A 6174-nucleotide genomic window follows, 5' to 3' on the forward strand; every position below is an offset into this window, starting at 1 on the left:
GGGACAAAAGGAGGCCGCCGCCTACCTCTTGGGGAAGACGACATATAACATTAATGGTATCCGTTAACATCTCCTTAACCCCAGTCCCCTTACTCGCCGAGCACCTCCCGTCCCTTTCTTTTCCCCCTGCAGCCAACCGAAACTCACCGCGGCCCCCTCTACCGCCAGCCCCCCCCGGGAGCTGCTCCCTGGGGGCCTGTTTGTTTCCCTGCCAGGGGCACAGGCGGCGGAACACTGATGAGGTGCTCAGGCCACCGTGAAATGCGCCATAACCTGCCAGCGCCGGGGCTTGGTGAGATTGCCGTATTTACTTTTTAATCTGGCTGCCTTAATACATGCGATAAAAACTTTGTCACATTAGATGGTGACAGATGGGCCCGGAGATGTTATTACTGGTTGGAGCAGGCGGCGGAGGCGAGGGAGCTGGGAGGAGTGGGTGCAGTGGGAAAGGACAGGGCAGTGAGGGGCGGGAGGGGGGGGGGGGGGGGGGGGAGAGGCAATGCCCCCAATCACGATAATTTTTCATCACCCCAATTACATTGTTGAGTGCGCCTCGGCAGTGGCATGTGCGCGCCCAGTCCTGCTGCTGGGTAAAGAGCACGGCACAGAGACATAAATAAAGATAAAATGAGGTGCCCTAGGTCTTCTATCCTGCTGACTACTCCTCTGCCATCTCTCCAAACTGATGGAGGCCCCGTTTAAATGAAGGCTAAATCTTATTTAGATAAGAGAACTGAACTGCTGCCCGGGATGAGAACATCATTGTTTGTTACTTATGGCTGGAGAGAAAGAGGAGGAGGAGGAGGAGGAGGAGGAGGTGGTGGAGGAGGCAGGGTGGGCTCAGGCAGAGGGGTTGGTCTTCGCATGTTCTTATGCCATAAGAGAGATTGAACATTTTGTTTGTTTTTTTTCATGCTTGTCAGGATGCAGGCGTTCAGACCACATACCGAGGATATCATTACGCAGATAGACGGGGGTGGCTTTTGTTTTGTAAGTGTGCATTTGTGAACCGAGTCCCTCGGCAATAAAATTGCATTGTTTATATCCACCTTAATGCTGTTTCCTATCTCTCAGCTCTTTGGCTGCGTAGTGCACGGAATAAACCATCAAAATATATCTGCTGTTTACGGCTCTGCTTTATAGCCGGGCATCAAAACGTGCGCTGGCGTGTGACTATTTGTTGCACAAACAGTTTCCTCAAACCGGCGAGAGAGCACCTCACGGCTGCCGCGAGCGGCACAACTTCAGCAACTGTTTTCCTTTTTAATTGTTGTGGAAATTAAATAAGAGTGTGTGTGACATGAGCGCGGGAGGTAATAAGAGCTGGAGAGCAGCTGGGAGGCTCGGGGCCCGCGTGCGCATCATTAGGATCTCAGAGGCTCCCAGGCTCCACGCTAGCGTAAGCCGCTAATGAAAAGAATGTAGTCACAGATCTCATTTTTCAGGCAATTCTTGTGTAAACTGGAGATTTTCCAGTGTATGCACAGTGGAACAGGGGCCCCACATAAATCACCCAGGCTGGCTGCCTCTGAAAAAAAAAGAAAAGAAGAAGGAAAGGTGGTTTGGAGCACATGGTAGCCGCTGCAGGAAACTGAAAAATCTGCACTGCCACAGAGATGCTCACAGCACCTACACCTGTCTACCCCCACCCCCCATCTTTTCAAGCTCTCTATCAATCTCCCATTGGCTGTCCAAAAGCCCAACCCCCACCTCCCCAACGTTCCCTCCTACCCGCGGGCAATCCGACTGGCAACGCCTGTATGCACGCCGCTGAAATGGGTCATTTTTTAATTAAATACAATATTAATTACTGTGAGCATCATTACCGATATGTGAGATTTGACTAATTAGTGTAATAGTTTTGGAGTCACGCTCATTAAATATGAAAATTACAGCAGTAGAAAAGATTGGTTCCGTGATCAATCTTGTATGGACAGAGAGGAAATGATTTAGAGAATAGCGTTTATTGTACAATTAACTCCATTACAACCTGCCAGACAAGAATAAAGAGAACAGGGACTTTGGTCCGTGTTGAGAGTTCCAAACTGGTGCTGCCTTCGGGTGTTGGCTCTCTTCAAAGGCAATCTTTTTCCTGTAACTAGATGAGACACTTGCCAAAGCATACATTACCCTCCAGAGAACTCTCCGACTCATCAGCCACTCAGTTCAGACAGCTGCTAAATGGAAGAGTTGTTGATCGCCTCTATTCGACACCCGCAGAGTTCATTGCATCTAACTTTGGCGGCGCCACGCTTGCAAGGGGGACGCGTGTCAGTGTCAGCCGGCGGGACGGAAACGTTGCTGGTAAATGCGGTTTGTTTCCAGCTTTATCTGAGATGAAACGTTTGGATGAGAGTTTGAACGAGCAAAAGTGTTCGGATGAACATTATTTGACGGAGTGAACAGTCCGGCTGTTATAAATAGAGTGTGGATGGTCTCCAAGGTGACAAGTGGGCACTGAGCTCCATTACTGTTTGTGTCCATCACCATCCCTCTCCACCGCTGGAGTAAACACATTACACAGGACTAACGCCAGAGCAGAAGAGCCGAACAGAGCGCCTCGATGACCTCGCCACGTGTACCGCGGGCAGAAATTGGCCCCTTTGCTGGAGTGGCCGTTGTGTGTTTAGCATTTCAAAGCTGTGAAAATAACCGTGTTTGCACTGCCTCTTCCCTTTCCAGGTGGTCTGTCATATCTGGGCCCTCAGACCGGATGGCACACATCGAGCGTGTTGAACAACGCAGCATCTGGGTAAGAGGAACACCCCTGGCTGGCACCACTTGGGTGTCAACTTTAATGCCGATGATGGCAGCCATGACAAAGCAAACAGGACACAGAGCTCTGTCCAATTAGGCTCCTTCACGCACACATATGTGGAAATGGTGATACAGGGATGCCCCCCGCCCCCGTACGGGATGCCCTTCAAATGAATATTGTTTAACTTATTAAAACAGTGAACAGCCAGTAATAAAGTACTGATCGTTTGCACTGCCGGTGTAGAAAACTGGACTGGCAAACATTTGTGATGGCATTTTAGATTTTTTTTTTCACCGTGTCAGGAAATTCCGATGACCTTGCCTTCCCTCAGATATCTTTGCAAACCAGCGCCTTTATACATATGTACCATAAACATTTTCCCCTGTTTGAATATATGCAATATTCCTATCTAGCGCGGCATGAATACCGGTCCTCCAAAGCTATTATTGTAATGCTAACCTCCCGACTGCATGCCTGATAGCCAATACTTTATCACAGCTTTCCCTTCTTTATGGGCCTGGTGTCTCTTTAAAATGATTGCCCCTGTTTTGATCTGATTAATTTTGTGTGAGCACAAACAATTACTTTTCATCTTTATCTGCTCAAGGAATCACCCCCTTTTATGGGTATCATTTATTACAGGTGGACAGCTACTTGTTTATTAGAATTTCAAGCAGCCTATCGCGGACGAGATCTCCTGCGGTCTATATTTACATTTCAACTTCAGCTAAACAGGCATGACAAACGCACACAGCAGAGGGCCAGCCGCGGCCACGCTTCATTTTCATACCGCCTCCCCGCAGGCCAGACGGGCTGGACTTAATGCGAAAAGTTCCTGACACGGTGGCAGAAGGTGCTTGGCAGCAGGGAGCGAGGTGAGCGAGGCAGCCGTAGAGAGGAGCGAAGGCGCCCGGGATGGCGAGAGCAGGCTAACCGACTCTGCATTTTGAGCTTCCAGGTGAGCGTCCATCAGTCAGGGAAAGAGGATGGGTTCACGGCCTCTGAAATCCACCCACAGCAAGGGGCGCTTCACAGCGAATATAAATATACGTGCGCGTGCCACAGCCAGGGCCACTCTTGACAAGCCAGCAGCTGTTAATTATGAATGGGCCTGCAGAGAGAGAGACGGGCTGGTGAATATGCACAGATGAAGGAAGGCGTAGAGTCCATGCAACACAAGTGTCAGACCCCTACTGCACGTGGACAGGCAGGGGGCGACCTGGGCGTCAATCACGAGCGCCGTCGAGGCAACAGCACGGGGGCTGCTTGGAGAGGACCCAAAAAGTGGGATTTAACTGATTTTTTTTTTTTCGGTTTGTTTTCTTTTCCTAATGAGAGCGTTGTGAAAAGATGATGGTGGTGTAAAAACCAGCCGCAGCTCAGAGTTGACATCAAGGGTGCAGCAGTTACCTGAAGAGAAGCGTCACAAGCTTCAGTGCTCAAACAGCGGTTTGAGGTTTTACACTGATTTTTTTAGAGGTTGCATCGCTGCACGACTGTACGTCCAATACAAGCGCAAGATCAAGGGCGGAGGTCGCGCTTCAGAGGAAAAGGGCACCGATGCTAGAGGAAGTCGCCTAGCACGCTAAAATGCTAATAGCCATCCGCTGGTCGTCGTTATTCAGACAGAATCAATATTTGTCCCTTTAATATTTTGTCATCCTCAACTGAGGTTTCATTTCATCTGAGCTGAGTGTTACTAGAGGTGTCTGATCACAGTGAAAACAACATTAATATATAGTGTTTGTTTCTTGATCAGACCTGTGGAAGAGCCGCGGTCGTGGCTGCAGTTGTGGGGGAACCACTTTTTGTCACCCAGCAGGTTGAGGATGGGTCTTTAATCCACAGTTTTAGGATCTCATTGATTAAGACAGAATTCCAGCCTAACATCTGCTAAAGAGGGGATTCGTCCCTTAAAATCCGTTGGCTTCCCCCAGTTTCTGGAATTTGCGTGTTCACAGAATTGGAAATTCACAGCAGGGCCAGGGTTAACAGGGCTCGTGCCTTTAATGACAGAAATATCTCCAGGAATTTTAATTAATTCTCCACTCTTAGCAGCTGAATCTGCGCAAATCTCCCCCTCAAGGACTTTTATAAATTTCATCATTAATAAAATCAGACATTCAATTAGTCCAAAAAACCAGATTGCCAACTGTTTCATAACAGTCCTCCTCCGATTTCCCCTTTTTATTAGAGTGAGAATGGGGGAAAAAGTTCAACCTAATTTCATTAATCTAATTGTCATAACTTCAAACCATCGCTTAATTAGTTCAAATTAATATGATTAATCACAATAATGACAAAAACTCATTCAATTACAGGATTTCAATGGCAAGTGGATGTGTTGAGGGTGATAGGGGCATAAAGGATGAGGGCGGGAGGCAGAGCTGGCTGTGAGGGACGGGATTGGTCCTGATTATTCCAATGACTGACAGGTTATCAATCACCCTGCAATTTTAATAACGGCTGCTGGAACTCCACTGCCAGCTTGGCTCAGTTGTCGTCTCCCCTGTTTGATTTCTGAGAAATCCTGTGGAACTCTCCTCCTTCCGCTGTGAAATATGATCCTCCTTTAAGTGATTTGAGCGGCACATTTTAATGAAGGGAGCAGCGCGCATGCAAACAAAAATGGACTCATCCATATGTAAATAAAACGGCGGCCGCTTATTATCGTCGCCCCGTTATTGCAGAAAATTGCTCAGCTTCCTGCTCCGCATTTCACTTCGGATGGAGCTGCCCTCTGTGCAGACATATGGATGTAAGCGGCGCCTGCTGCGTTTGCTTTCAATCACCCCCCCCTCGATCTAACAAAGCAGGGGAGCAGAAGCATGTCACCATTTGTCACATGCCACCGGGGCACAAGCTGAGCAGCAGGCACACCCTCGGGTGTGTCAGGTCGGGAGGGAGAGCTGCAGCTGCCAGTCTCCAGCAGGTCCCCTCTTGTCCCGTGCTGTCCCCCCTGAGCCCAGACACCCGAATGTCCCCCCATCCCGCGCCAACCTGAGCTACGATCCACCCATCTGGATGGACGGCTGCCACTAGAGAGCTCCCATCACCCTGGGGAAGTCGTCTGATCACTGGGGGACCCATCTGGGACCAGATACCCCCTTGGAGACACCCCTTTCCCTCCCTCTCTTGGGCACCCATCCTTGACACTGCTGCCTCAAACCTCTCAGTTCTGGCCGACGCCACTGAGCAGGGAATTTCACCTGCAACCTCAGGTAAAGTCCACCAACGCCGGTCAGCGCCTTAAGCACGTTGAGTTATAGATATATGTTATATGATATATGTCTCTGCCACAGGGCTCATCGTCCTGCCCGAGGGCTCCCTCACACAGCTCTGGATCCATGTCCAATGTTGAACTTCTGGACCACCGTAGTACCGAAATATACGCTGCGAACCCCCTGGAGTGCAGG

Source organism: Takifugu rubripes, chromosome 2, assembly GCF_901000725.2.
Source record: "Takifugu rubripes chromosome 2, fTakRub1.2, whole genome shotgun sequence".
NCBI classification, from domain to species: Eukaryota; Metazoa; Chordata; class Actinopteri; order Tetraodontiformes; family Tetraodontidae; genus Takifugu; species Takifugu rubripes.